We start from the raw sequence: 12,457 nt of genomic DNA on the forward strand, positions 1-12,457 counted from the left end.
TTAAAAATGTAAATTGTAAATAAACATTGTAAATAAACCATGTGTTTAGTTACAATGTGTTAGTTTCAGGTGTAAAGTGATTCAGTTACACACACATACATATTCTTTTTCAGATTCTTTTCTTTACAGTTATATCTTCAGTGCATGGAATAGGACCTAGAATATAGCAGTTATCCAATAAATATTTGTCAGCCAGAACTAAAAGTGCAAGACCTATTCTGAGAATAATGAGAAGCCAGAAATTCTGTGGGGATTGTAGGAAAAGATGTATTTGGAGGCATAGGTTGAAACTAGATTATTATTGACCTTGAATCATGTAACAAGTGACTTGAAATCCCATGGACAGAGGAGCCTAGTGGGCTACAGTCCACGGGATTGCAAAAGAGTCGGGCACGGCTTAGCGACTAAACAACAAAAAGGCAAGTCACGTAATCAGAACTATATTTAATAGGTAGTCTTACTAATACAGAAACTACTGGAATCACCCCAAAATAGTTGCATTTTTTTAAGACTCAGCTGCAAAAATTGCCTATTTGCTAAAGAATTCCCTATTTTGCAAGAGCCGGGGGCCCTGGGTAGATTCAGAGACCCAAGGAGAGATTCTAAACTGGTTGTCTAAAGCAGATTTTGTGTGTTCGGTTTGGGAAGCAGTGTTGTAGCTGGCTGGTATGTTTTTATGACTACCATACTTTGCTTACCTACCATTCTATCATTTATACCTATCTCGATCCTTTTAGGACTTCCCTCGTGGCTCAGTCGGTAAAGCGTCTGAAGCATTTCTATCTGCATCCTCCAGATTGATGTTTTAGCCAAGATGCATGAGAAAAATCTGACCAAGAATGATGTCTGCTGCCTTTCAAAGCCTTTAAAGGAAAGTTCTCAAAGGCTGCCTATCTCTAGTAGCTTCTAATGAATTGTTTTGTTCATTAGCTTAGTGTGTCAGAAGTATCTTGACATTTGACACTTCTGTTTTGAAACTAATGATTTATTTATTTAAAATAAGTGGGAGCTTTAAAGGAAAACAATTTGCCCTGGCAACAAAACATGAGGACAATTAATCACTAACTTTGGGAATTGAAGTGTAAACAGAAGATGAGATCATGGCTTTGCTATGTTTTCCTCTACTCTGCAGATACTAGCCAAACTCACACCAGCCTTATTGCTGTAGAGTGTTCCAACCTACACACAGCTGAAATGTCACTTTCTTGAACATCTCAGCTGCTTTGTTGTTTTGATGATCTGAGTTTTCCAGGTAGCTGAAGTTTTACCTATGATTTTTTTAAAAACTGGGGTGTTTGTGAGTGTAATGCTTTTCAAAGCGCTTTATTCAAATGCCTGCTTTCTCAGGAAAATATACTAATCCTTTTTGGTGATCCAAGGACAGTATTATAAACATCAAGTTTCTTGGGGATATTGGGTTTTGTAATGTTGCTTGCCCTGCATTGAAAGCCCCCAGACTATAAAGCCTTTGCAATTCTTATATCTTCTTTATGTAGACAGGGTTTTATTTACTGTTTTAAATTCAGGTAGAAATTCATTCAGAGAAGGCAATGGCACCCCACTCCAGTACTCTTGCCTGGGGAACCCCATGGACGGAGGAGCCTGGTGGGCTGCAGTCCATGGGGTCGCGAAGAGTCGGACACAACTGAGCGACTTCACTTTCACTTTTCACTTTCATGCATTGGAGAAGGAAATGGCAACCCACTCCAGTGTTCTTGCCTGGCGAATCCCAGGGACAGGGGAGCCTGGTGGGCTGCCGTCTATGGGGTCACACAGAGTCGGACACAACTGAAGTGACTTAGCAGCAGCAGCAGCAGCAGAAATTCATTAAGCTGCTATCATTAGAATTTTATGAGAATAAGACTAAATACATAAAGAGTGAGGGTCTGGGAGGAGGCTTCTTCTATGAGTAACCACATGAGCTGAAATGCACTATCTCGGTGACCTCTGCATTGGAGCGAAATGTATGGACCTGGCTGTTAGAGGTCCGGACCCCTATTTCTGACTCCACCAAAAAGTGGTATATGGCTGACTCCTGACTCCTCAATTATCTACCTGGTAAACTAGGGGTTTGAACAAGCTGAGTTCTACGTTCTCTTCCAGTCCTGACATGCTAGTATTCTAACAAGGCATTATATCCATACATTAAATAAACCAACTAGAGCAGGGGTCCCCAGCCTCTGGGATCTTAATGCCTGATGATCCGAGGTGGAGATGATATAATAATAATAGAAACAGAGTGCATAATAAATGTAATGCACTTGAATCATCCTGAAACCATCTCCCACCCCCGGTCTGTGGAAAAATTATCTTCCACAAAACCAGTCCCTGGTGTCAAAAAAGTTGGGATTCGTTGAGCTAGAGAATGGTGAGGAGGAGTTTCAACACAGAGAGTGCTTCCTACTTAAGAACTTGAACTTGTTTGTGGTCTATACCATGTGTTCTAGAAGCAATTACTAATGAAGAGTCAAGCCTTGAGCATCAGCATTTCTAGACACGACAGCCTCATTCCTCGTTTGTTAACCCCGAGGTCTCCAGGGTTCTATAGTACCTGTAGCATGAGACTTTCAAGTGAAACCAACCAGAGATCTTTTGGATCAAGGAGAGACCTAATGAAGGTCTACGATAAACAGCCTCCCTTCTTGTAACTTCCAGGCTTAAGGATACCTAAGTTTATGATGGCAGATAAACAATCCTCACCTGTAGTGCCTCACTATTTCAGAGGACAGGTAAGCATGCCCCAGCTGAGACCCATGGGAAAATCTGAGTCTGATAGACCTTTAGAAGCAGGAAAGAGAAGGCCCCAGGGCCCTGGGAATTCAGCCTGTAGCTCCAAATGGAGCTGGAGGGAGGGACCTTTAAGAGCTGTTTCAATCCCCTCCTTCTAGAGGAAACTGAGGTCCAGAGAAGGGCAATGACTTGCTCAAGAGTAGAGAGATAACCACGAGCATTTCCTGATACCAGATTTGCTTTTGGAACAGTTCTGACCCTGGAGAAAGGAGCCCACCAATCCAGAGACTGCAAGGCAAATGACACAGGCACTTTGCCAAACAACTTTTTGGCTCAAGGGCCTCTTGAAACTTTATCTGGCATGCATGGACTGTCTCCCAGAGAGGATGTGGCTCAGTGACAGCTCTGGTCGTAACCTAAACAGAGGGGTCACTGGCCCTACTTAATATTTGCAGCCCTTGCTATGACTGTAAAATTCTACAAAACCCATTGACTTCTGAGTACAGATGGAGGATTGAGCCCTGGCTTCTGTTTGGACTGTCCCTGTACTAGGGTCATTGTATTAACATGATGGGGGGAAATACCTTATCAAATGAAAACAAAAAATTCATAATAGTAGAAAACCATTTGGCTGGGGATCACAGACTCTTTTATTTTTCTACTTATTATGGGCAGCCATGTCCTTTCAGCCGTGTCCTATTGTGATTTTCGGCACTAACATATGGATGCATGTCCTCAATTTGCTTTCTTTCATCTCAACAAATATTTATATACCAAGTTCTGTCCTCATTATAACATGAAGGATGCCAAAAACTACTAATTTGTTGCATGTGTTTAATAAGCAAGCCCCCTGCCTCTGGGAATATAAAACTTAGTAGGAGAATAAGTACTCACATGTGTCTGTGTTAGGGAATTACCAGATTATAGTTATTGCAATGAAAGCTAGGAAGTTCCTCAGGTTATAAATGGGAAAATATTTCCAGCCTAGGGAATCAGAAAACAGGAAGAAGAGAATGGTCTCTGAGCTGGGACCAAAAGGTGAGTAGGACGTAGGCAGGTAGAAATCATAGGTGGAGGGCTGGGAAGGGGGCAGAAGGGAGGACATCTAGGTAGAGGGAGTAGCAAAGTTCTGAGGGCATTTGGAGTCTCAGCTGCCCCTCCCTACCCACCACTACCTGATATAGGAAAGGGGTTCTTGAGGACAGGGAGCAGGAAAGAGAGATTGAAGGAGGAGAAACCAGAGCCTGCTTTCTATGAGCTGTCCATCTTAGTAGAAATAGCACAAACCTCCTAGGCAAAGCTAAGGCAGGGCAGCAGAAAACTTGGTGAACTTTCTGTAAGAGGACAGCTATGGCTTCTTTCCACATGTCCATAAAACGATCCCATCAGAGACGATCAATGCATCGACATCCACCTAGTGACAAACTTGAAGCTGAGATGATTTCAGTGACTCAATCAAAGCCATTATCTAGTGAGCGGTGGCTTCAGTTTCACACTGCAGCTTTCTGATTACCCAATCAGTGATGTCTCCTGCTCCTTTAAAACTGGTGAAAGAAATCAAAGAGGACACTAATAGATGGAGAAATATACCATGTTCATGGATTGGAAGAATCAATATAGTGAAAATGAGTATACTACCCAAAGCAATTTATAGATTCAATGCAATCCCTATCAAGCTACCAACGGTATTCTTCACAGAGCTAGAGCAAATAATTTCACAATTTGTATGGAAATACAAAAAACCTCGAATAGCCAAAGCTATCTTGAGAAAGAAGAATGGAACTGGAGGAATCAACCTGCCTGACTTCAGGCTCTACTACAAAGCCACAGTCATGAAGACAGTATGGTACTGGCACAAAGACAGAAATATAGATCAATGGAACAAAATAGAAAGCCCAGAGATAAATCCACGCACATATGGACACCTTATCTTTGACAAAGGAGGCAAGAATATACAATGGATTAAAGACAATCTCTTTAACAAGTGGTGCTGGGAAATCTGGTCAACCACTTGTAAAAGAATGAAACTAGACCACTTTCTAACACCATACACACAAAAAAAACTCAAAATGGATTAAAGATCTAAATGTAAGACCAGAAACTATAAAACTCCTAGAGGAGAACATAGGCAAAACACTCTCCGACATACATCACAGCAGGATCCTCTATGACCCACCTCCCAGAATATTGGAAATAAAAGCAAAAATAAATAAATGGGACCTAATTAAACTTAAAAGCTTCTGCACAACAAAGGAAACTATAAGCAAGGTGAAAAGACAGCCTTCAGAATGGGAGAAAATAATAGCAAATGAAGCAACTGACAAACAACTAATCTCAAAAATATACAAGCAACTCCTACACCTAAATTCCAGAAAAATAAATGACCCAATCAAAAAATGGGCCAAAGAACTAAATAGACATTTCTCCAAAGAAGACATACAGATGGCTAACAAACACATGAAAAGATGCTCAATATCACTCATTATCAGAGAAATGCAAATCAAAACCACTATGAGGTACCATTTTACACCAGTCAGAATGGCTGCGATCCAAAAGTCTACAAGCAATAAATGCTGGAGAGGATGTGGAGAAAAGGGAACCCTCTTACACTGTTGGTGGGAATGCAAACTAATACAGCCACTATGGAGAACAGTGTGGAGATTCCTTAAAAAACTGGAAATAGAACTGCCTTATGATCCAGCAATCCCACTGCTGGGCATACACATTGAGGAAACCAGAAGGGAAAGAGACACACGTACCCCAGTGTTCGTCGCAGCACCATTTATAATAGCCAGGACATGGAAGCAACCTAGATGTCCATCAGCAGATGAATGGATAAGAAAGCAGTGGTACATATACACAATGGAGTATTACTCAGCCATTAAAAAGAATACATTTGAATCAGTTCTAATGAGGTGGATGAAACTGGAGCCTATTATACAGAGTGAAGTAAGCCAGAAAGAAAAACACCAATACGGTATACTAACGCATATATATGGAATTTAGAAAAGATGGTAACGATAACCATGTAAACGAGACAGCAAAAGAGACACTGATGTATAGAACAGTCTTTTGGACTCTGTGGGAGAGGGAGAGGGTGAGATGATTTGGGAGAATGGCATTGAAATATGTATACTATCATGTATGAAACGAGTTGCCAGTCCAGGTTCGATGCACGATACTGGATGCTTGGGGCTGGTGCACTGGGACGACCCAGAGGAATGGTATGGGGAGGGAGGAGGGAGGAAGGTTCAGGATGGGGAACACATGTATACCTGTGGCGGATTCATTTTGATATATGGCAGAACCAATACAATATTGTAAAGTTTAAAAATAAAATAAAATTAAAAAAAAAAAAAAAAGCAGGGCTTTCTTCATATACACACACACACACAAAACACAAGGTGAACAAAAATGGCTGTCCACTACTATGTGATATCCCTTATATGTGGAATCTAAAAAATAATATGAATTGACGAATATAACAAAAAAGAAACAGACTCACAGATACAGAGAACTAACCAGTGGGTACCAGTAGAGAGAGGAGAGGGTGGGGACAAGATAGGAGTAGGGAATTAAGAGGAAGGAGCTATTATGTATAAATAAGTAAGCTACAAGCATACACTGTACAACACAGGGAATATAGCTAATGTTTAATGATAACTATAAGTGGAATTTAACTTTAAAAAATTGTGAATCACCATGTTGTACCCCTGTAACTTACATAATAATGTATAAAGAAGGTTGAATGCCAAAGAACTGATGCTTTTGAACCATGGTGTTGGAGAAGATTCTTGAGAGTCCCTTGGACTGCAAGAGATCAAACCAGTTAATCCTAAAGGAAATCAACCCTAAATATTCATTGGAAGGACTGATGCTGAAGCTGAAGCTCCAATACTTTGGCCACCTGATGGGAAGAGCCAACTCATTGGAAAAGACCCTGATGCTGGGAAAGCAGGAGGAGAACAGGGTGACAGAGGATGAGGCGGTTGGAAGGCATCACTGACGCAATGGACATGAATTGAGCAAGCTCTAGGAGATGGTGAAGGACAGGGAGGCCTGGCGTGCTGCAGTTTTTGGGGTCACAAAGAGTTGGGACATGAGTGAGTGACTGAACTACAACTGTATATCAACTCTACCTCATTTTTTTTTTTCAAAAAGGCTGTGGTATAAGTCCAAATACCTCAGAAATTTGCTTGTCAATGTTCCCAAGCTACATCCTTGAGCCCCTTTGACATCTTCTCTGGGCCCTTGAAGAGCTATTCAGGCTTAATTTAGGCAGATATTCAGAGTGTGCTGTTACCTTCAGAGGTCACATGGCTCCACTGACACCTTAATTTCAGACTTCTGGCCTCCAGAACTGTGACAGAAGAAATCTCTATATATTTATTTATTTATGAATGATATAACCAATAGGTTAATGGTAATTTATTATGACAGCCCTACAAATTGGAAATGCTCTGTAAATAGGTTTTTCTCATTTGTAAAATAGTGAAAATAATAGTATTTGTAAATCAGAGGACTTGGTGAACGTATATGTAAACTATGTAGATAGTTATCTGAAATATAGTCAGCACTCAGTAAATCAGAGAGAAAAACAGGAGCACTAAGACTGAGCCAACTGAGGTGACATCTTTCTGGGCTCCCAGATAAGTGGAGTGTGGGTAATTTCACACATTTGAAGAAGAATTAAGAGATTGGAACCATTCCTGGATGCCTTGTTTTCTGGTTCCACTCCTTCATTCCTAACCTCGCTGGAGCTAGCAACACAGACCTCTCTTTTTATGAGGCCCCCAGATCACAGGTTAATGGGGTGGGAAGGGAACCGAGGGAGCCCTCACCACACGGCCTCCTCATCTGACAGGTGGCACCTTAGGTCTCTTTGACTCTCTGTACTTTACAAGCTTCCTAATGGTCCTGGGAGGTGGGTGGCACAGTGAAGATATTTTCCTAATTTTATACGAGAGGACCAGAGTAATTTAAAGGATCTCTGACAGCTTATATCCACAAGAGAATAATATTAAGTCTAGAGACCTCCCCCTTACTGTCCTGGGTTTCAAAGGATTTCTCTAGGTGTGTGAATTTAGGCCAGTGTTTCAGTGACAGTCCTGGACCCAGAACTCCTGATTCCAAGGACTGAGCCAGGGGCAACAGCCCAATGTTACTGCTTTACTCAGCTGCCCAAACTGCAGTTAAAGATCATGAAAGTGAAAGTGAAAGTGAAAGTCACCCAGTCATGTCCGACTCTTTGTGACCCCATGAACTATACAGTTCATGGAATTCTCCAGGCTGGAATACTGGAGTGGATAACCTTTCCTTTCTCCAGGGGATCTTCCCAACCCAGGGATCGAACCCAGGTCTCCTGTACTACAGGCAGATTCTTAACCAACTGAGCCACCAGAGAAGCCCAAAGACCATGAGAAGGAGCAAATTAAAAATACCAGATGCTAGACAAGAACCTGGGACTAAAAAAAAAAAAAAAAAGGAGATGTGTGTATGTGTTGTATTTCAGAAGTTCTTGAAAGCCACGTAAGTAAAAATAGCACAGCTGGTGTGGTTAAGACTCAAGTTGGCCATATTTGAGAGGGGCTGTAGGTTGTTACTTCAGTCCTGACCAAGTCATTTGGCTATAAAATAGTAATGATAATAATAATTAAAGTACTTAATAATTACATATTTTATATTATTATAGTTTATATTTTATTATATTTATATATTATTATATTTTATATTAATAATAATTAAACTAGTAGTGCGGGCTTAGTCCTTTAGTTGTGTCCAACTCTTCGAAACTCTGTGGACTGTAGCCCAACAGGTTCTTCTGTCTATGGGATTATCCCAGCAAGAATACTGGAGGGGGTTACCATTTCCTCCTCCAGGGGATTTTCCTGACCCAGGGATCAAACCCACATCTCCTATGTCTCCTGCATGTCTAGGCAGATTCTTTACCTGCTGAGCTATTGGGGAAGCCCACTAGCAGTAATAGTAGTAGCTCAGTTCAGTTCAGTCGCTCAGTCGTGTCCGACTCTTTGCAGCCCCATGAATCGCAGCACGCCAGGCCTCCCTGTCCATCACCATCTCCCAGAGTTCGCTCAGACTCACGTCCATCGAGTCGGTGATGCCATCCAGCCATCTCATCCTCTGCCGTCCCCTTCTCCTCCTGCCCCCAATCCCTCCCAGCATCAGAGTCTTTTCCAATGAGTCAACTCTTCACATGAGGTGGCCAAAGTACTGGAGTTTCAGCTTTAGCATCATTCCTTCCAAAGAACACCCAGGGCCGATCTCCTTTAGAATGGACTGGTTGGATCTCAATAGAAATAATCCACCCCCACTTTCCATGTGGATTTCCAGTTGACAGGGTATTTTCAACCATCTTTAGGTAGTCTTGTAATGAATGTACTTCAGGTAGATTGTAGTTTCCGAACCAGACTGGTGATATGAATCTCCAAGTTCACATAGCCTGGGAATAGCAGACCTAAGACAAAACCTAAATGTCCTGACATGAGTCAGCCCTGGTTCAATAACTGGAATTACAAGACCATAGCAGATCAGAGATAGAAAGGATTTTAAAGCTATCTTTTTCCTCTCTTAGATGAGGAAACTGAGCTCAAAGAAGTGAAGTACCTGGTTGAAAGTCACATGGCCACATAATGGTGAAGCCACTGTCAAGGCCCAGCTCTATTGAGAGTCCCAGTAAAGTGTTCTTATATATTTGTTAGTTCAAGTAAGAACCTCTTAATGGAGATAGGGGAACCCCCTAACCCTAGCAAGGTATGTATTGTGCACATACAATTACTGGACATCAGTACTGGACGCCACTAACAGTGTGAGGGCCTAGACACGCTGGCAGGTCCTTAGAATCCAGGAATCCCACTGCTACCAGGAAGGATTGCCCATTTGCCAGGAGGGCCCTGGGCAGAAAAGGAGATGGTCTCCAGGCAGCAGAGCATGGGGAGAAGAAAGAGCTGGCTGGGGAGGGGTAACCTCCAGCGTGGGAAGCAGGCATCCCGCAGGTGGGAAACTGGCGGTGCCCAGCATCTCAGTGTGGCAGGGCTGGGGGTGTGGGCCGAATCGTCTGGGAGTCATGGCTGGGAAGGGGGGCCAGGAAGGACTTTACTCTCATTGGCCTGTGAATGGCTTAGACTCTCCACACACCCCTTCTGTGACTTCAGAGACAGGCCTATTCACATGCAAATCTCCTTTGGGACTGGGAGGCTGAGCCCCAAGTGGTTCAGGGGCAGGAAAATAGCCTGGGGACAGGCAAAAACAAAGCCTTGTTGTGTTCTTCTATGGCAGAGGCAGCCTGGCTCCAAGTCAGTCGCAGTCAGCACTGGGGTGAAAGCAGTGATTAAGTAAGTGCCTAGCAGAGAGAAGGGACCTGCCGCGGGCCAGCGTCACCAGGCACTTTCCAGGAATGTGTAAGCTGGTGTGTCGCTCATTAGAGGGACATCGCCCAGGACTCTGCCCTGCACCCGCCTGAAAGTACATCCTCAAATCTTCGCAGGGAAAATTTTAAGGTCCCTGGAATAGGGACCTAAAGACCTGGGTTCTGGCCACCACCCTACCACTCATATGTGTTATTTCAACCTCTCCCCAGCACGTGCCCTGAAGCTGGCTCATATCAACCTATAGGGACCAGCTGTCACTTCTCAGGGATTTTTGCTATGCTTTTGTTAGACACAGCCATTATGAAAGATCCAGTTTTATAAACTTACAGTTAAAAAAATTATATTAAAAAGAAATAAATTATGTAAAAACTCATCAATTCAGTTCAGTCGCTCAGTCGTCTCCGACTCTTTGTGACCCAATGAATTGCAGCATGCCAGGCCTCCCTGTCCATCACCAACTCCCGGAGTTCACTCAGACTCAAACTCATCACCTCCTAACAATTCTAAAATTTTACCATTATCTCTGCAGTTGAGTTTACTAACTTCTAGAATATTGGAGTGGTGAAGAGCAGGCTCCTGTCTGCCCTCCCAGTCCACCCCCCAGTCCAGACTCAGTTGCTGATTATGATAAGTACACTGCTGGGTTCCAGCTCAGTTTTCACAAACATACTACTAGGTGGAACTTCGTTCTATCCTCTAAGAGTCAGGAGGTCAAATGGCACATGGGCAGAAAAGCAGCTAGTAAAGTCTGCCATTGCCTGTGAGCATTCAGCAGGGCCCTTATTTCCCAGGCCCCGAGGCGATCCAGCTCCCAGGTGTACCTCTGTCTTCATCTTCTACCCCTCTCCCTTGTGCTCCAGCCACACAACCTTCCTTGAAAGTGAAAGTCACTCGGTTGTGTCCAACTCTTTGAGACCCCATGGACTATACAGTCCATGGAATTCTCCAGGCCAGAATACTGGAGTGGGTAGTCTTTCCCTTCTCCGGGGGATCTTCCCAACCCAGGGATCGAACCCAGGTCTCCCACATTGCAGGTGGATTCTTTACCAGCTGAGCCACAAGGGAAGCCCAAGAATACTGGAGTGGGTAGCCTATCCCTTCTCCAGTATATCTTCCCGACCCAGGAATTGAACTGGGGTCTCCTGCATTGCAGGCAGATTCTTTACCAACTGAGATATCAGGGAAGCCAGCCTTCCTTGCCATTCCTCAAATACAGTAGGCATTTTCCCTCTAAAGCCCTGGCTGTTCTCTGGTTGAGAGCTTTTCCCTGAAAGCCACATGGCTGACTTCCTCAGTTTCTTCGTCTTTGCTCAAATATCACCCTTTCATCTAGGACTGCCTTGACCAACACATTTCAGTCGTAACACTCACCCTTCTTTACCCTGCTCTATTTCATTTATTTGCCTATTACCTTACTGGTGGTGGTGGTTTAATTGCTAATTAAGGTCCAACTCTTTGCAACCCCATAGACTATATAGCTCGCCAGGCTCCTCTGTCCATGGAATTTCCCAGGCAAGAATATTAGAGTGGGTTGCCATTTCCTTTTCCATATCTTACTACTCACTATATAATTAGCTTTGGATTGTGTTTAGTGTTTATTGTCTGTTCCCCCCAGTGTAATGTAAGCAGTGCCAATAAACATTTCTGTCTTAATTACTGCTATACTCCAAGTGCTAGCAAATGGTAGGCATTCAGTGAAGATTTATTGAATAAATGAATACTTCCCTTTTTCTTGTATGAGCACCCCAAAGTAAACTCACCCTCTGCTTTTTACTAAGGTGTGTCTGAGAGCAGCCTGTGTACACTTACACTCACAGATTTGCACACCAGGGCACTCCAGAGCATTCCACCTCACTCTTGCCCACATTTTCTGCCTCAGAGCTGGGACCATACTCCTGTTTTTCATCACTCCCAAAGCTGTGCTGCTTGTATCTCCTGCATAAAATAAGACTTTGTCACACTGTTTCTGAAGCTCATTTTCACTTCCTGATTCTTCTGAATCAACTAGAATGGATTTGGGAACCGGGCATCTCTGGAGTGGAGGAATTCCACTAGGGAATACCATTGAAACTCATGAGAAACATTTGCTCATTCTTCTTTTCCTTCAGGGGCAAGGCCTCCTATCTACTCCCAGACAATGAGCAGAGCTGCATCAGTAGTTGAAGGTCGAGGGCATGTTCAGAGTAAACACAGAGCACTGCACAGAAATTAGGAGCTGGGGGTCAGAGGAGTCAGTCTTGAAGCAGGGCCATGAGAGGGACTTATCTCTCAATTATACAGCAGGGTGTAGACTGACCCAGCGAGGCTTGTGAAAGGAGAATCAGGACTGGAAGGACTGG

The 12,457-nt window shown here is 43.2% G+C and overlaps 1 protein-coding gene across 5 annotated transcripts in view; it reads right to left on the reverse strand.

Moving 5' to 3' along the window:
* Positions 1-12,457, reverse strand: part of MASP1 (MBL associated serine protease 1) — a 67,897-nt gene that overhangs the window by 40,383 nt on the left and 15,057 nt on the right. The window lies entirely within an intron of this gene.

This window comes from Bos grunniens, chromosome 1 (assembly GCF_055505025.1).
Source record: "Bos grunniens cultivar Pamir isolate PY7600 chromosome 1, Bosgru_T2T1.0, whole genome shotgun sequence".
Taxonomy (NCBI): Eukaryota; Metazoa; Chordata; class Mammalia; order Artiodactyla; family Bovidae; genus Bos; species Bos grunniens.